We start from the raw sequence: 19,288 nt of genomic DNA, 5'->3' as shown, positions 1-19,288 counted from the left end.
CAAGATATCAATATCTTCAGTGGAATTTGATTGAATTACTATTTCAGCAGCATCACGTAAGAATCGCTAGGGCATGAAGTGCAGAGTTAGTCCTACAGAAAATTGTAATCCGAATAAAAAAAATAGATATAAACAGCATCAAAAACAACGAATGAGGAGGATGATGATATTGGTGGTGGTAGTGGTGGTGGTTGTCAAAAACAAAGATGATGATGATATAACACCATATAACGAAAAATTATGACATGATGTGATGACAACGAAAAAATAAATAAATAATAATAATAACGATGATGATGATGATGATGATAATGATTTTGATAATGATATGAATAAAAAATAAAACTTCACCCATGAAAGCTTTTACCATCCATGGATAGCAGACCTAGGATATCGAGTAAAAAGGTATCCGGCATAATCAAGTGTCCAACGTTCCCATTTTGGGAACATCTTGCAAAAATAATAATGTACAGTGATATTATTATAATAAAAATCATAATAGATATAATTTATTATCGAAGAAGTATTTAAGGTTTCTATGACAAATAAAATAATAATTTTTATTTCGGGCCGCTAATTTAAAAAAAAAAAAAAACTCAGAAAACACAAGTTAAAAAATAATGGAAAATTTCCAAATTTTTTTTGTTTCATCATATATAATTATTAATTATATGTCAAAAATTATACTTAACAAGATCTAACCATTATACTTGAAAATGTGAAGCTAGAAATATAAAGGAAAATCATGTTCCCAAAATGGGAACGTTGGACTGTAAACGGTTAATTTTCACTTAATTCTAATTCTAAATATACTAATTATGAAATTACAGTACATGAGTTTTTTCAGTCTATGCCTTTATTCAAGACTACAACATTCAAAGTTGAAAATAAAGATGTATCTAACGAGAGAGTTTTTTTTATTCAATTCACTACATTAAGATTAATAGGAAATGTCTAATAACAATGATTAATAAACAGAGTAACCATATTATGAGATGTTCATGTATGAAGAAACACATAACACATACGTAGAGAGAGAGGGAATGAGAGAGAGAAGAGAGAGAAGAGAGAGAGAGAGAGAGAGATAGAGAGAGAAGAGAGAGAGAGTAGAGAGAGAGAGGAGAGAGAGAGAGGCTGATATATATTTGCCTATGGGTGGGTAAAAAAAAAAAAAAAAAAAAAAAAACTTTATAGCCCTTTTGTGACATGAAATATTAACCCTCTACGCCGATTGGACGTATTAAACGTCGAGTCAAAATGTCTCCCGTATGCCGATTGGACGTATCATACGTCGGCTCAAAAAAGTTTTTTTAAAAGTTCGCGGAAAAATACTTATAGGCCTACCAGCCGAAAACTTTTGTATCACGCGCCTTTGGTTGGGGATGCTGGGAGTTCACGGGATCAAGGCGTTGTTTTGTTTACAATCGCTACGCAGGCGCGCAAGCGCGAATTTCTTTCTTATCGCACTAAAAAGTATCAGTGACACATCTCGGAAATTATTTCGTCACTTTGACATAATTATTGCACCATTTTAAATTATCCTTTACATGAAGTATTATATATGAAAATGTGCGCAATTTCATGCACAATACAACTAAAAATACTCATGATTGTAGCTTTTATCAATTTTGAAATATTTTCATATAATAACGATAAGTGCAAAAATTTCAACCTTTCGGATCAACTTTGACTCTACAGAAATAGGTCGAGAAACGCAATTGTAAGCTAAAATTCTTATATTATAGTAATATTCAATCATTTGCCTTTATTTTGCAACAAATTGGACGTCTCTAGCACAATATTTCGATTTATGGTGAATTTATGAAAAAACTTTTTCCTTACGTTCGTGCGATAACTCTTCCGATAAATTTTTTCGTGCGATTGTCCTAATGTTTTGCATTCCCTTTTAAATTTGCCGTTACATAAAGTTTTATATATGGAAATGTGCGCAATTTCATGCACAATACAACAAAAAACACCCATGGTTGTAGCTTTATCAGTTTTGAAATATTTTCATATAAAATAACGTTAAGTGCAAAAATTTCAACTTTCGGTCAGCTTTGGACTCTACCGAAATGGTCGAAAAAACGCAATTGTAAGCTAAAACTCTTATATTCTAGTAATATTCAATCATTTACCTTCATTTTGCAACGACTTGGAAGTCTCTAGCACAATATTTCGATTTATGGTGAATTTATGAAAAAAAAAAAATTACGTTCGCGCGGTAAACTCTCCGAAAAAATCAGAATTTTTTTGTGCAATTGTCGAAATGTTTGCACCATTTAAAATTAGCTGTTACATAAGTTTTATATATGAAAATGTGCGCAATTTCATGTAGAATACAACTAAAAATGATTGAAGGTTGTAGCTTTTCTCTTTTTTCGAAATATTTGCATATAAATCACGATAAATAGAAAAAAACCACGTTCGGTCAAACTTTTGACTCTACCGAAATAGTTGAAAAAACGCAATTGTAAGCTAAAACTCTTACGGCCTAGAAATATTCCGTCATTTTTCTGCATTTTGAAACAAATTTGAAGTCTCTAAAACAATATTGTGATTTATGGTGAATTTTTGAAAAATATATTTACCTTCACTCCGCGCCGCCGATTCGCGGCCGCAAGTCTCCGAAATACGTACATGGCATTATCCTAATATTTGCTCCTTTCATATTAGCCTTTTATAGAGTTTCATATATCAAAATGTGCGCAAATTCATGAAGAATACAATACAAAATAATTGAAGGTTGTAGCTTTTTCCATCTTCGAAATATGTGCATATAAAAAAATATATATATTAAAATTTCGACATTCGGTCAAATTTAACTCGTCCGAAATGGTCGAAATCTGCAATTATTATCTAAAACTCTTACAGTATCGTAATATTCAATCATTTGTCTTAATTTTGAAACAAATTGGAAGTCTCTAGAACATTATTTTAGAATTACGGTGAATTTTTGAAAAAAAAATATTTTTTTTGCGTCCGCGCGTTACGAATTCGTACATCATTTTGTGATAATATTTTTCCGGTGTTGCTTTTATTGTTTTACAATGTATTATATATCAAAATGATCGCAATTTAGTGTACAATACAACGCAAAAACAAAGTAACTGGTTAGCTTTGACCGTTTCTGCACAGCGTGATTTGAATACAATTATGTATGAATTTTTTTTTTTTTCGCTACCATATATCGCAGTTATTTACATATGATAATGATATTATTTTCATTTCTGATGGTTGCATTCTCAACTTCAGGCAATGACAAAAAAAAGGAGCCAAAAATGAACTCTTAATCTTCAAAAGTACGCGCTGTAATTTTTTTGAAAAAATTATTTTTTCCGGTTCCGCGCTCACTCCAAACCAGGCCCGGCATACGGGAGACGTTTTGATTTTTAGGGCTCCGGCGTAAGAGGGTTAAGGAATTGCTAGTTTAAAATCTAGTGCTTTCCTAGCGCTTTTTAGGTGAAAATCTAGCGTCACTTCATTTTTCCATTTGGCAACCCTCAGGAACACCCACTCCGCCGGATTAGGGTGGAGGTGGGTATCCCCTTGCCGTACGAAGGCAATCCCGACTGGTGGGTAACGGAGAGAATAAACTTACAAATGTAAAGCAATGGTCTGTAAAAACGAATATTCCTCTCATAGACTCGCCTGAAGATTAAGGAATTTTGACGATTACGTCGAAGGCCTAGTGGGGAAGGTGGGGAGAGGAGCAGGGTAGGACATGGAGGATGGACACCTCATACACACACACACACACATATACATATGACGCATAACCCACCTAGGCTAGGCTAGACCCTCTGCTGGCGATGGCCAGATTCTTGGAGAAAGACAATGAGGCACCTATACTACTGATGTCATGGGGCTTCGCGCCTTGTGGGGGGTCCAGCCCCGCCTCCTCGTAGGCCCTCCTAATGGTCTCCCTTAACCAAGAGATGGTTTTTTTGCAACCGCCCTCTCATGCCCGGTAGACGAAAAGGTTTTGAATACCAGAGTGGAGTCCTTCCATTCTGCTGAGATATTTTCTCACTGCCCTGGCTGGGCAGAGGAGCAGGTCCTTGGGATCCTTGGACTTCGGAAGAGCTGGAATGGAGAACTCCACAAACTGCTTGTCTACCACTGACGGGTTCTGGGTCTTGGCTATGAAGGAGGATGCTAAAGCCAAGAGGAAGACTGCCTTGAGTGTAAGCTCTTGGTCTGTAATATCCTTGAGCGGCTCGAAGGAGGTTTTTTTTTTCAGAGCGGCCAGGACCCTGGCTACGTCCCATCGAGGTACTGATAGGGACCTGGGGGGGCATGTCTGTTCGAATCCCCTAATAGGTAGGGAGATGTCCTTTGAATTCCCCAGGTCTACGCCTCTTTGACAAAAGACCTGGCTCAAGGCCGTCCTGACTCCTTTAATAGCCGCGATAAAGAGCCCCTTGTCGTCCCTCAGATGGTCAAGGAATTCCGCGACGTGGGGAATCTTGGTTTGTAGGGGGTCCAAATTCTGCCCCTTGCACCAGGCCCTGAACAGCTTCCACTTCGCTTGGTAAACCGCTGTGGAGGACTTCCAAAGGCATCCCAACATTCGGGAATCCACCTTGCGTGAGAACCCCCTCTTATTCAGGAGGAGCTCGATAGCCTCCACCCATGAAGGCAGAGGGCATCCAAGCCCTCTTGGAACCTCTCGAAGTGGGGCTGTCTTAGAAGGTCCGGCCTTCGGGGGAGTTCCCAGGGTTCTTGAATGGACATCTCTAAGAGATCCGGGAACTAGTCCATGTCGGGCCACCTGGTGTTTACAAGGGTCATGACCGTGGCTTTGGAGGTCCAGAGTCGATTGAGGACCTGCCTGAGGACTATGAAGGGGGAAGGGGGGGGGGGGGGGGGGGGGTAGGGGGAGAACACTTAAGAGAATCTAGTCTGTCCCTGGGGTGCTGGAATGCGTCCTCCCACACTGCTGCCGGGTCCAGGACTGGGGAGCAGAACACCGGGAGCTTGCGGTTTGGGCTCAGTGCGAACAAATCCATGGAGGGGAGCCCCACCTCCCAATTAGCTCGCCCGCTACTGCCGGGTGTATGGACCATTCCACACCTAGGACCTACCCTTGTCTGTTGAGTCCGTTGGTGATCACGTTCCTTTTCCCCAGACTGAACCTCGCTGACAGGGAGATCCCGACGTTCTCTGCCAACTCCAGAATGGTCTCTGCCAGATCGCACAGGGGTCGCGACCTCAGACCTCCCTGCTTTTTTATAAAAGCAATGACAGTGGCGTTGTCACACATGACTGCCCCTCTCGTTCCTAAGGCTGTTTTCGAAGACTTGGAGCACTTTGAGGATGGCCAGGAGCTCCAGGTTGTTGATATGGAGTTCACCGCTCCCGTTCCGACCACTCCCCCCCCACACTTTCTGCCTGTAGGTGGGCTCCCCAGGCCTCCCTCGATGCATCTGTGAAAAGGAGAATCTCCGGAGGGATGCCGCCAGCGGAACCCCAGCCCAGAGGTTTGTGTCGTCCAACCACCAGCAAAGGGCCTCCACCATCGACTGAGAGGGCTCTATCATCTCCCATGGGTTCTTCCCATCCAAGGCCCATCCGTTCTTCAATGAACAATGCAAACATTTGGACTATAAAGTTTCTTACGTTTGGGTAACGTAAGCAAATCATGAGCTATTCAACAAGTACCACAATCATGCAGGTGTCATAACTATTCTGATTTAAACGTCAGAAAGAACAAAACATTTATGCAATATGCTTTTCATTTACGTGTTATGCAAATATTTCATGTATGTGATTGTTAGATAATATAAATTCAAGTTAGAAATAAAACAAAATAAATGGAAATAGTGTGCAGAGGAGGTGAATGAAATGTTGTGCTCTGCAAAAAAGGCTGCAAGTTTATCTCAGCCGTAGTCACAACTAAGATCTTGAGTGCTACTAGCTGCTGGAGCAACGACCAGAGGGTTGTTTATTACCGACATCATATCACTGTGTAATTTTATAGCCTTATGTCGTTTCAAAGTTGTCACATCTGCAAGTAATTCACTCTTGCAAACATGGCAAAAGAATTTATTAGGTTTTCCTTCTACTTTTCGTAACCAATCTCGGAAATCTTCATTTTCTAGCCATGCTTCTCGGAATTGTCGTTTTGATGACATTATGAACAATTTGCCTGTTGGAGGAAATATTAGCATTAAATTTACAATTCAACAAGAGATTTAGTCCTAATTAAATGAGATGTTAGTACTAGATGCAGATAGAAGATTAACCTAACTTGCGAATAAAGCCTCTCCCCCCTTCTACCGATGAGAAGCTAAAATATATATATATATATATATATATATATATATATATATATATATATATATATACTATATATATAGAAGATTAACCTAACTTGCAAAAAAAAAAAAGCCTCCTCCCCCCCTTCTACTGATGAGAAGCTTTATATATATATATATATATATATATATATATATATATATATATATATATATATATATATATATATATATATATATATATATATTGTTACATTTATTAACCGGCTCGTCTTCCCAGACGTATTTAATTAATTGTATGTAAAAATGAGCAGCCATGTTTTCTCCTAAAGCAACTGATTTTGGGAGAGAACACACGGTAGGAAGGGTGGAGAGGAATTTCCGGTCAGACTAAAGCTTAGAGTAAGATGGGCAAGTCACGAGAGTAGCTAGGCCTCGATATGGGTTTTAGGGACCTCTACAATAAGACCTGTTTCCTTCCAAATTTGCTGGTTTTTGTTTTTGAAATCCCTGCCATTCGAAGAAACCCAGCATCTTCCTCAGTCAAAAGTGACTCCTACAGCAAGGCAGACGCGCCTCTACTCTCCTCCTCTGACGGGACGTCAGCCCTCTATCCAAACACTGGTGGGACTATCTTCAGAGCATGACACATGTCCAAGCCTCAAGTAATTAAGGTACGTCCAGAAAGTGTAAACTCTAAACCAGCCCTTTTTCTCCAAGACGACTCTTGCTAATTTCATTTTCAATTCTCCCTTGTATCCCTCTTACATCAAAAGCCCTTTGTCCTCATCGGGCCATGTGCTTCCCCTTGTGACTTGTTAAAGACAAATGAAGTCATTGCATACCTCAGTTAAACACTAGAGTTCCTTTTCCCCAGTGTTAGAGAAACTGAATAATCGTAACTTGTGCAAGAAGTCCTTTTTTTTATCTTGTCTAATCTGGGATCTTTTCCAGATTCCCTGAGTCACGTGTCCAAGTCTTCACTCCCGCAAGTGATGCTTTACCGCAAGACATATGAACAATTTTGAAAGCCAGCTTTTCCGTGAACCGCATTTTTAGCCAACTATCCATCCCCTTGTGAGAGATCATATTGGTCCCACGTGGACAAGTTGCATTTACTTTCCCAGGCTATTAAGCAGCCTCCTGTAAATAAATGTATGTAAAGTAATCCGCGGAGTTTTCTGGCAACATTTTCCTCTAGAGTAATTTAACCCTGTAAATCCTTTTAAGGTATGTTCAAGTAATTTATTCTGCATTTTCCCTCAATTATTTTCGCTTACATATTTGATCCCCTTCAGGCCAGGGCTCAAACGTAACAATATATATAAATATCTATATAATATATATAGATATAATTAATATATATATATATATATATATATATTAGCTTCTCATCGGTAGAAAGGGGAGAGGCTTTTTTGCAAGTTTAGGTTAATCTTCTATCTGCATCTAGTACTAACATCTCATTTAATTAGGACTAAATCTCTTGTTGAATTGTAATTTTATTTCTAATATTTCCTCCAACAGGCAAATTGTTCATAATGTCACCAAAATGACAATTCCGAGAAGCATGGCTAGAAAATGAAGATTTCCGAGATTGGTTACGAAAAGTAGAAGGAAAACCTAATAAAGCCTTTTGCCATGTTTGCAAGAGTGAATTACTTGCAGATGTGACAACTTTGAAACGACATAAGGCTATAAAATTACACAGTGATATGATGTCAGTAATAAACAACCCTCTGGTCGTTGTTCCAGCAGCTAGTAGCAATTAAGATCTTGTTACTACGGCTGAGATAAATTAGCAGCCTTTTTTGCTGAGCACAATATTTCATTCAACACAGCAGACCATATGACTGATTTATTGAAAGACATCCTAAAGGATCCCAATGTTGTGCAACATATAACACTCAAAAGATCAAAGGCTAAAAAAGTGATTAACAAGATTGGAAAAATAGCAAAAGAGGATATTGCAGAAGCTCTGAAATCATCAAAATTTTCAATAATAATTGATGAGATGACTGATATAAGCACGAAGAAAACGTGCTGTTGTCGTGAAATATTACCACCTCTATTCACACACGATTTAGTGGAGATATACGACAACGCCGATGCAACATCTCATCTCGAAGGCTCAACTGGGCAGCATTTATTTGATTCTCAAGTTATCAAACTAAAATAATATTCCTTTAGAAAATTTACTTGGTTTCGCTGCCGATGGTGCTGCAAATATTATGGGCCAACATAATTCCCTTACACGGCCAACATAATTCCCTTACAAGCCGTTTGAAGAATGCAGCACCAGGTATCACTGTAATTAAGTGTAATTGTCACACTGTACACATTTGCGCTTTAAACGCTGCCAAAATCCTTTCCCAGGGTTGTGAGAATTTGATAAGAGGAATCTATACATATTTTTCCCATAGTGCAAAGAGAAAGTGAATTCCAACAATTCCAAGTTTTTTGCAATACAGAGCCACACAAAATTCTCCATATCTCACAGACCCGATGGCTGTTACTTCAGATGGCTGTATCTCGTATTTTAGAACAGTGGCAGCCATTAACTATGTATTTCAGGGGGAAACATCTGGAAGATAGGCTCCCAACATCCACTCACATCTACAAAGGATTAAATGATCGTTTCATGCTTTTGTACTTCATATTTTTAAACTATATCCTTCCTAAATTCAACATATTCAACCTATTTTTTCAGAGGAAGGAACCTATGGTGCATTTGCTCTCTGAAGCTTGTAGTGACTTATAACTACAAATACTAAGGAACCATAATTATCAACGAAAGCCACTGACCACAAATAATACATGTGAAATAAATCCAGCAGATAAAAATAATTTCTTGCCTCTCAATCAAATCTATTTGCGTTCAGAGATACATAGTCTCCTACAAATACCTGAAATAAGATCGAATGAGGATATGATAGACTTCAGAACAAGATGCAGACATTTTTATGTGACAGCTTGTTTTGAAATGAAGACACCAAAATTAACAGATTTGGCAAAGGAGGTTCCTCGAATCATTCAACAAGATCAAATTCAGGTTCAGGATGATGAATGGAGGCAACTTCCCTATGTCACCCTTCCTGAGGAGTTGCGTCATGCCAAGAACCCAGAGGAATTTTTCTTAGGCCTTTCCAAACTCCGGAACCATGAAGACAATCCCATATTTACAGTTTTACCTACATTTTCTCTTCATATTCTGACCCTCCCAACATCAAATGCATATGCCGAGAGGATATTCTCTAAAAGTGAATTTAACAAAAACAAAAACTAGGAACAGACTCCTAACATCTACTCAAGCAGCACTAACAAGAGTGTCAGAAACCATGAAAAATACCTGAGGCTGTGTCAAATTTCAACCTACGAATAGAATGATTAGAGAATTGCAAGGACTCAAAATTGAAAATGATAATGAAAAAGAATAGGATTTTGACAGGGAGCTGTAGGCTACCTTTATTAATATAGAAATTATAGTAGGCTGCATTTATTTTCATTAATGCTGTGTGAATACTAATCATATATTTTGATAGTTATTGTATATTATTTGTTGTTGTATTAGATTTTTTAATGTCTGAATGCTTAGCCTATATATAGGTTATATTTAGGAATATAGAAGCTACAGTAGACAACGTTAATTTTTTCTATTTACGAAGTGTAAATAATTATTATACTTTGTTATATCTATGATATTTGTCATATCAATACTTTGTTATATCTATAATATTTATATTAAATCTAGATAATGCCTGAAAACATAGTTTATATTGATGAATATAGAGAATCTTTTGTGAAATAGAATTCTACAAGATTATTTAATTTGTAAATATGGTAATTGTACTAATAAACTTTAAACAATCTACTTACATAATCCATGAAGCAAGATACTGAACATATTGTATCCATTTTGTTAATTCAATAATGGTACTGAATTTTCAAATTTGCTCTTCAATATGTTTGCAATCTGTTACACTACACTCTGAATGTGAGAGTAGCTACCTTGTCCAACAACCTAAATATTTTCTTAAGTTTCCCATGAGATAAGAATTGTTTTCTTCAACTACCGATTTGCGGGATTTGTTTTCTGTTATGGAAATGCGGAATTGAGAGTGCACAGCTCACAGCAACACTGCCGCCAAACCATTCTGTGCCCGGATCAGCGCGAGTACCCTACAGAATGACGAGCCTTCGTCCGTGGCCCCTTGGGCCTCCAGTGTTTTCTGCAGGCTGATGAGCGCAAAAATATCCTCCTCCAAGTCTTCTCGATACGGACAGCCCCACCACCTGTTCTGGGTACAGGGGAGGAGTGGGCTGCCGGACCGAACTGGCGCCTCCTACTTCTATAACTGAGGCGCCCCCGGGGGTGAAGGGCCAGCCCGAATTGGAGGAGCCATCATGGGCCACCTACCGGACGAAGGGGGAACCCCGCCAGGGGGCGCTGGAGCAGCACACTCCGCTCCTCCTGCATGACAGGTGGGAGTGGAGGTCTTGAACAGGAAGGAGCCCGGTCGGCAGGAGCAGACACAGAATCCACCAGAACTGCAGGGGGACCCCCTGGAAGGGGGAGGTCCCCCCGAGTGGGGGGGGGGCCTTGAGGGAGCGGCACGCTCGGGAGCCGACCTCGAGGACCAGGAGGTCCAAGAGCGATGACGTCTACGGCGCTCAAGTCATCCCAGCAACAGTCACTCCTAGTCCGACCCCTGCGGTCCTGGCTACAAAAAACGCCGAGAATCTGGACTACAGTCTGGGGGAGGAGGAGAAAGAATGACCTTTGACTCCCTCTCTTGTAGTACCTCCTCCTGGAATGATAGCGTCTCCTCGAAGATCTGTAAGAGGAAATGCCTGACGACTATCTCCCTTCCAAAGAGCCACCTCTTCTCTTGTCTATTCTGGGGCGACTCCTGTTCCAGGGTAAGCGGGAGGAGCAGGCGGGGTGATCCAAGCGAGAGCGAACGGGGAGGGTCTCCCCCTGGGACCTTTCCCTGCTAGCAAGAGCCTCCATCCCGGTGGGGAGAAAGGAGGGGCCCCAAAACAGGAACATCTCCTCCCTTAGGGGGGGACCTACCCGGCGTACGGGGAGTGCCTGACCAGGGTCTGGGGGAGACACACGAAGAATCTGTTGGCTCCCGTCGTCTACCTGGAAGATCCCCCACCTCCAGGGAGGTGGCTGGGAGCGCGGAGGAGGAGGAGAGTCCCACGGGGATCCTGGGGGACCGAGAGGAGCACCCAACTCTGGAGCGGCACACACTGTGGCTGGTGGCAAGCTTTTGGAGGCGCGTAGCGCCACAACCAACGCGTCCATGGACGGAGCTCCCCGCAGGCTACTACAAGCCCAGCACTCCTGCAAGAAAGAAGAACTGTCCACCTCTACACCTCTCACCAAAACAGACTCCTCATGTCCTGCCATTTGCGGGGACCCCGCAACGGATTCATCTAGGTCCCCTCGCTGGGAGTGGAATCCTGAGAGGGAGCAGGTGACAGCGAAGGGCCTCCTGGGCCACTGCTCGTGCTCCAACTCCACGGATCCTCCGAGGAAGCCTTCTTGACCGTAGCACAAGGTTTCTTCTTGCGCTTGGTAGCAGCCAGATCCCCCTGTTGATCTGACCATGCGGCGCACTCAACACATGTTGCTTCCCGTGAACAAGGGCGACCCCGACGCTCGTTAACACAATGTGGGGATCGATCTTAAAAGGAGAAAGGAAGGACCCACAGGTCCTGCCCTTCGGACCTGGGCACCACCGTTGCAATGAAGCTTCCATGAGCACCGAAAGACCACACAAACACATGGCACACACACACCACACACAGGGAAAGACAAAGGGAAATGGGCCGGTAAACGGACAAGCTGGAGCGTGTAAATGCTACAGAGACCAGGAAAGGACTGCAGGTCAGAGGACATGATCTTCAACAATGGGGCATACCTGGCTGGGGGTCAGGAGGGAATAACCAGTTTTTTTTTCTGGTCATTACTGGATTGACAATCGGAATTCTCCTAAGAAAGTAGTTCAGGGTAAGCATATGGTGTCGGAACAATTAAAATGTGAGCTACTAAATGTACAAATGTAATGAGGCAAGGGCTTGCATATAGGTTTTCTAGATGGACTTGGATCGTCTGAGACACATTTTAGCATAATACCTGATGAAACTACTGATGTAGGCACTAAGAAACAGCTTGCAATATGTGTTATGTATTTTGATCAGGACACATTTAAAGTTGTTACAGCTTTTCTGGATAAAGGGTACTGGAGCAAAATGGTGGATGCTGTAACTGTATTCAGCCATAAAAAAAAGTTTCAAAGAGAAAAACATTCTATTTGAAAATATACAATAGGTACTCATCTGACACTTGCACCATAATGTTTGGAGAAAGGCAGAGCGCAGTAGCAATAATGAAAATGTTATTTTCATTTTAAAATAAGTTTTTAAATATACTTACCTGGTAGTTACATATATATAGCTTAATCGCGACGAATCGGCGGGATTAAGCTATATATATATGTAACTACCAGGGAAGTTAGATATTTAAAAACAGTGTTTCCCCATATAATATTTGTAAAATGTAGTTGTTATATGATTCATTTGTGTGTGTCACATGCATGCCTACAGGTTTTTATGTCTTTGGAGGATTTATGTAGAAATGTTTTCTCACATTTTAGTAAGTTGAGCCTTAAAAGACAGCATGAAGTGACAGAATTTCTATAGTTTCTTGAGATTAAACTGTACAAAGTGCTGTCCTATGGGCAAACCCACCAGCTATCATTGGAAACATACATTACTCGCCTTCTAGAGCAGTGGGATTCCTTGACATTGTACTTCACAGCAGTAGTAACTGGGAAGTGTGATCCCTCATATATAACCGAGAGCATCCTGATGAGTTTGAAAAATTATTTCATAAAAGCTTGATTGCAATTCATCCAAGTCCCGAGCAGATGAATTCAACAAATTGTTCCAGAGTACTAAGCCAATGTTGCATTGCCTTCATGCTAAAGTTAAGGAACTGCTCCTTGAGCTAATGTATGATTTTGCAATACACTCCCTGAACACCTGAATTAGCCCTGGTAACTGAGCAGCCCGAACTATATCCCCACAAATTGTCCCACTAAGTGGATATTTAACTACGAGTGCTATCAACGCTGCAGGTAAAATTTGTCTACTGAGTTACCTGTTTCTGATGGCAATGCTGCTGTAGGAACCGGCCGCCAGCTGTCTGATTCCTCAATTGTTTTTCAGTTCGTGGAGGGCTGTAAGGAAGGCTCCTGCAGCATGCGAACTTTTGGTCTTAACCTGACCCCCACATATATATTTTGGCCTTGGATTCTGGATTACGACTTTGGCATTGTATTACAACTAAGCCTCTGATTTTTCTTTTTCTTTTTTTCTTTTTTTGTTCCGGTTGATTGATTGGAACTTCCCATAAAATTGACCCAGATTGGACTGGACTGAATGGAAAAATTACAAAAAGAAACAGTTATCCAACATCTCCATGCTTCCTTTGTATGCCGTGTCTCCTGAGCAAGCGACTGGAGATGTTGGAGAAGGGAGCAATAGAGACTGCTCCCCCTTCCCCAGGATTTTATAGCTGAATCTTTGTTATTCAAGCATTTACCTTCATTTTGCAACAAATTGGAAGTCTCTAGCACAATATTTCGATTTATGGTGAATTTATGAAAAAATAACATTTTCTTTACGTCCGCGCGGTAACTTCCAAAAAAATCGTATGTGCGATTGTGGTAATGTTTGCACCATTTTAAATTAGCCGATACAAAGTTTTATATATGAAAATGTGCGCAATTTCATGTAGAATACAACAAAAATTAATTGAAGGTTGTAGCTTTTCTCATTTTTGAAATTTTTGCATATAAATCACGATAAATAGAAAAAAAACCACGTTCGGTCAACTTTGACTTTCCCGAAATGGTCGAAAAACGCAATTGTAAGCTAAAACTCTTACAGTCTAGTAATATTCAGTCATTTATCTTCATCTTGAAACAAATTCGAAGTCTCTAGCACAATATTTAGATTTATGGTGAATTAAAAAAAAAATCTTTCCTTCCCTCCGCGCGCGGATTCTCCGCCCCAAATCTCCGAAATACGTACGTCCCATTCTCGGAATATTTGCTCCGTTTCATATTAGGCATTTCATAGAGTTTTATATATGAAAATGTGCGCAATTTCATGTAGAATAAAACGAAAAATATTTGAAGGTTGTAGCTTTTCTTATTTCTGAAATAATTGCATATAAAAAATATATATAAAAAAATTCGACATTCGGTCAACTTTAACTCGTCAGATATGGTCGAAAACTGCAATTGTAAGGTAATACTCTTACAGTATAGTAATAATCAATCATTTGTCTTCATTTTGAAAGAAATTGGAAGTCTCTAGGACAATATTTAGATTTATGGTGAATTGTTGAAAAAAAGATTTGTTTACGTCCGCGCGTTACGAATTCATGCATTATTTTGTGATAATATTTTCTCTGTGTTGCTTTTATCGTTTTACAATGTGTTATATACCAAATTGATCGCAATTAAGTATAAATTACAACGAAAAAAAAGTAACTTGTTACCTTTAACCGTTTTGCGCACAGCGCGATTTGAATACAATTATATATGAAATTTCATTTTTGCGCTATCATATATCGCATTATTTATATATGATAATGATAATTGTTTTCATTTCTGATGGTTGCATACTAAACTTCAGGCAATGACAAAAAAAGGAGCCAAAAATGAACTCTTAATCTTGAAAACAAAGCGCGCAGTGATTTTTTGAAAAAAATATTTTTTCCACTTCCGCGCTCACTCCGAAACACCTCCGGCACACGGGAGACAATTTTTTATTTACCGCTCCGGCATAAGAGGGTTAAGCTCAAATTGCTCTGTTAGAGACGAGTACGGCAACGCTGAGGGGAAACAAATGTATCTCCCCTTATATTCATTTGAAATGACTTATTTCTCCCTTGCAAAAGGTATGCACTTGTCGTAGTTTAAATTGTATATGTTGCCATAACACTTGGTAGTGTTTATTTATACTTTTACTTTGATATAACTGCCAATTGCCGAGAATTGTAATGGTACTGTTACTTAAGTTGCACCATGTTGAGTTTGCATGCTGTTGCAATTGTACCATCAACGAACTGTAGGTTAAGATGTGAATTAGTCTTCCATATGTTTATAAAAATGTCAGTTCTAGAGTAAATTCCACCCATGTTATGCATATAAAGTCAGGCTAACTGCGATGTGTCACAGTCAAGTTAGGCATGAGTAGCACAGCCTAAAGGCCTAACGACCGCATGCTCTTTGGCACAAGATTGCCATCCTAAATGAACGGTTTGTATTACGGGGAACCAGTATGTGGGTTCAGTGTAAGTACCAGTGTAGGGGTCCAATGTAAGAGCCAGTGTAAGAATCGGTGTTGGTTCTAACTGGTATTGAAGGATTACAGCTAGGAATAAAGCTGCTTTTACAATGTACCCACCTACTGTTAAGAAGAAATATTAAAAACACCCACCCCGGGAGACAGCCTTTCCCTCACCCTTATTACAACAATGAAGATGCGACCGTCTCCGATGTCAAGTACTTGTTCCAGCTAAGGATAGGCCAAGAAGTATAGTAGCCTAGGCCTATGAGGTACCTTTATATTAGCCTATGGTTTGGATTGTTATGTATAGGCTAGTCCGAGTTAATTGTCCTAAAATGTATGGTAGCCTCCGAATGTTAGTCAGGACAATTGACAAATCTGTACAGTATATATATGCAGTATAGTACATACATGAGTAATAAGAATATCATCATTATGATATTTATACATTACATATATACTTATCATTTCGTTTTTCTATTTTAATTTCATATAATCTTCGTAAAGCCGAAACTATATGACTCAAAACTGTAGTTTTCGAGAACTGTCATCACTAACATCCTTGTCAGTTCTACTTTACTCAATAATGAGATAAGCATAATTTTCTTTCTTTGGCTGACTCTCATATTAAAATATGGAAAAACATTCTCACCTACTAGATTAACAGCTAATAGCAAGCTACCACAAGGAATCACATAATTTTTATTTTTGTTTATTTCATCTACCTCCTCGTTTACTTCCAAGTTCCTCCATGAGTAATTTTTTTTTTTTTTTTTTTTTTTTTATCCCAGTACAAAGCAGGCCATAGTCTAGTTCAAATTTACATAGTCGACTCAAAAACTAATAATAAACCGTTAACCAATTCGTCTTTTCTTCTTAATTTTGGTCTGTCACAAACCGAAAGGACTTCTCAAGTCTTATCACAAAATATATGCCATTTTCTGTATTCACTTCCTACAAAGAAAACGTACTTTTACACGACAACAAACTTCGTCGTTCACAGACGAAAAACCCTCTTCACATCTTTTCCATGTTTCCTCCACCAGGTCTGTGCAATTTTCATTTAGCTTCTTTTGTTCTCAAAACTGTTCACAATAAACAATTGCTTCAACGCTCTTTTAAGCAGACAAGAAGAAATTACTGTTAATGTCTCTTTCCCCACCCTGACACTACTGAGATTTAGTTACAAACTGGCTGTATTATCGTCGAAAACGTCATGAAAAACTCAAGGGAATCAATAACCTGATACCAGACTAAGAACATTTCCAAACTTTGGCAGGATTCTCCTAAATATCACCATGTATACAGTTACAAAAGCGGTGTCGCCCCGCCAGGCCTAGCTCGGTGAGATCGTGCCCTTGTTGCCTGAAAGTGGCCCACGTACAAACAACCAGTACATAGTTAGAATGGTTCGAAAGGGAGGAGGGAAATTACGGTAATCACGTAAAGAATGCAATATTGAATGAAATATATATGGACAGAGAGAGAGAGAGAGAGAGAGAGAGAGAGAGAGAGAGAGAGAGAAATTTAATTCCTGTTTAGTTATTAATCCGACGGATATACTTGAGACCTCCTGCTTTAAGAAACATGTTATCATACATTTTTTTGGTAATAATTATTATGAAATCTTATCACATCGTATTGTTTTTAATCGTTATCAAATTTTCTAAATAAAAATGCCTTACATATTGTTGGAACTGACTAAAAAATGCCTTACATATTGTTGGAACTGACTATTCATATTAATATTATTCAGACGAAAATATCCTTTTTAATTATCCTATAAGCATCTCTCTCTCTCTCTATCATTCTGTCCCCTGTCTTATATCGCCTGGATTGACTACTTAAATAATTGTAGATGTTTGATATGTTATTTGGATGTGGCCAAGGATCACAAAACCGTAAATGGCTACCCTACCAACTTGTGCTAGGCTGTATCTATTTTTGCCCATATATTACCAATAATATACGAATCTGGTCACAAAGATGTTACACACCAGGTTTTGTAGCCGTGGGTTGTATAAATCATCAAAGTATCAGTCTTGCAAGGATATTTTATTAATTAATCTATGCTAAGAACAGACTAAATATGCTAATCTAGTACTAAAGGATTTGTATTTATGGCTTAACTTAGTTGAGTTACCAGTATTTGAGTGATGGGCCACTTGGCTCTACCCTTCACAACCATCAAGGCTACTTATAGAAAGTATTTCAATTTGCTATATTTCTTATATTATATATAGAATATTGATTATTTTATTTCCGAAACTATTTGTGAAAATAAATTATGTGAAACGAAATGCAGTGAAATGTGTGCATCGGTGCATTAACATAATGATGGTGAGGTATAAAGTACGTAGGTGTTGCAACACCGTATACTATTAACATATTATTTAGTGTCTCAAATTATTTGGTGATAGTCTTTAGACTTGGTCAGATCAATACCTCTTCTATGCCCGGGATAGAAAACTGAAATATCCTCAAACCCCGCCCGTCTTCTTAAAGGGTCTGATAAAAATAGTTTATTTAAATTCCGCCTCTGAAGGAGGCGTGAATATCACTCTAATTATATATATATTTTTTTTACACTACTTCTATACTTTTTCAAAATAATTTAAGCAGAGCTTCATTCGCACGTACTAGTTGACTCGAGGGTGTGATCACGAATGAGGAATGTCAAGGGTGAACATTGAATTAGATACATACCTACCCATCTATTTATACAAACCTACTCATCTATTTTTATCGAAGTTTTATACGAAGGCAGGTAACACTCGAGTCTTTAGTGGAATGTAAAAGATGTCCATTTTGATCCGTGACAATAATTGAAATCTGCTCCAAAAAGTTCGTGTTCAACAATTTCTAGACTGTATTATGTATTCCTTTTTCTCTACCACTTTCTAAAGTAAAACAGTCCAATATACTGACTAGTCTCCCACCAAAAATCGTCGGTTGAACTACATCAGTATACACATATAATCTACCCCGCAATTATCAGGTACGGAATCAATGGAAACGGGTTCATTCAATTCATGCCCTCCATATATTTCATAACCGGTATTAAATTGAAAACCTAATAATGACGCAGCTTTTCCGCTAAATTTGACGTACAAAATCACTATGGTGAAAGTTTATACCGACACTGACAGCTTGATCATCTCCCTTGCGAATGATAACTCACATATTATATGATGAGTCACATAAGGGGAACTCAGATTAGTCAAGGTTGAAACGGGGGCTGAACTCATGAGAGAATTCATCAGTGTCACACCTAAGGTTTATTCATATCTAACTGAAAATAGCCGTAGTAACACCTTGAAAGGTATACAAAGATGCCGGCAAAAGACCATTCCGCATGAATAGTACTGAGAAGTGATCGAGAAGAACGAGATCACTTATACTCGTGTGCACAGTTTGCAAAGAGGAGGTACGATGTGTCATACGAGCCAGCGAAAGGTGTGTCTGTCCTTTAGAGGATAAGAGATATTATGTGACACCGTATAAATTGTTGGTGCATGGCCATCCAGACATTGGGGTGGAGGAGAGGGTGGAGGGTGTGGTGGAGAAGGAACTAGAGGTAATGGAGGGGCTGGTGCCAGCAGCAACCTCTGTGTCTAACATTCCACCCGCTAATCCTAGCACCTCGAGAATTCCTG

The 19,288-nt window shown here is 39.3% G+C and overlaps 1 long non-coding RNA gene across 1 annotated transcript in view; it reads right to left on the bottom strand.

Annotated features, from left to right (window-relative positions):
- Window positions 1-19: 19 nt before the first annotated feature.
- The window catches only part of LOC135218101 (uncharacterized), a 175,933-nt gene continuing 156,664 nt past the window's right edge, over window positions 20-19,288 (bottom strand). Inside the window, exon 3 of the long non-coding RNA XR_010315267.1 lies at window positions 20-66. This is a non-coding gene — a long non-coding RNA (uncharacterized LOC135218101). The remainder of the gene's footprint in view (window positions 67-19,288) is intronic.

Source organism: Macrobrachium nipponense, chromosome 19 (assembly GCF_015104395.2).
Source record: "Macrobrachium nipponense isolate FS-2020 chromosome 19, ASM1510439v2, whole genome shotgun sequence".
In the NCBI taxonomy this organism is placed as follows: domain Eukaryota; kingdom Metazoa; phylum Arthropoda; class Malacostraca; order Decapoda; family Palaemonidae; genus Macrobrachium; species Macrobrachium nipponense.
The sequence above is the reverse complement of the archived record's forward strand: the minus strand, read 5'-3'. Positions and strand labels throughout refer to the sequence as shown.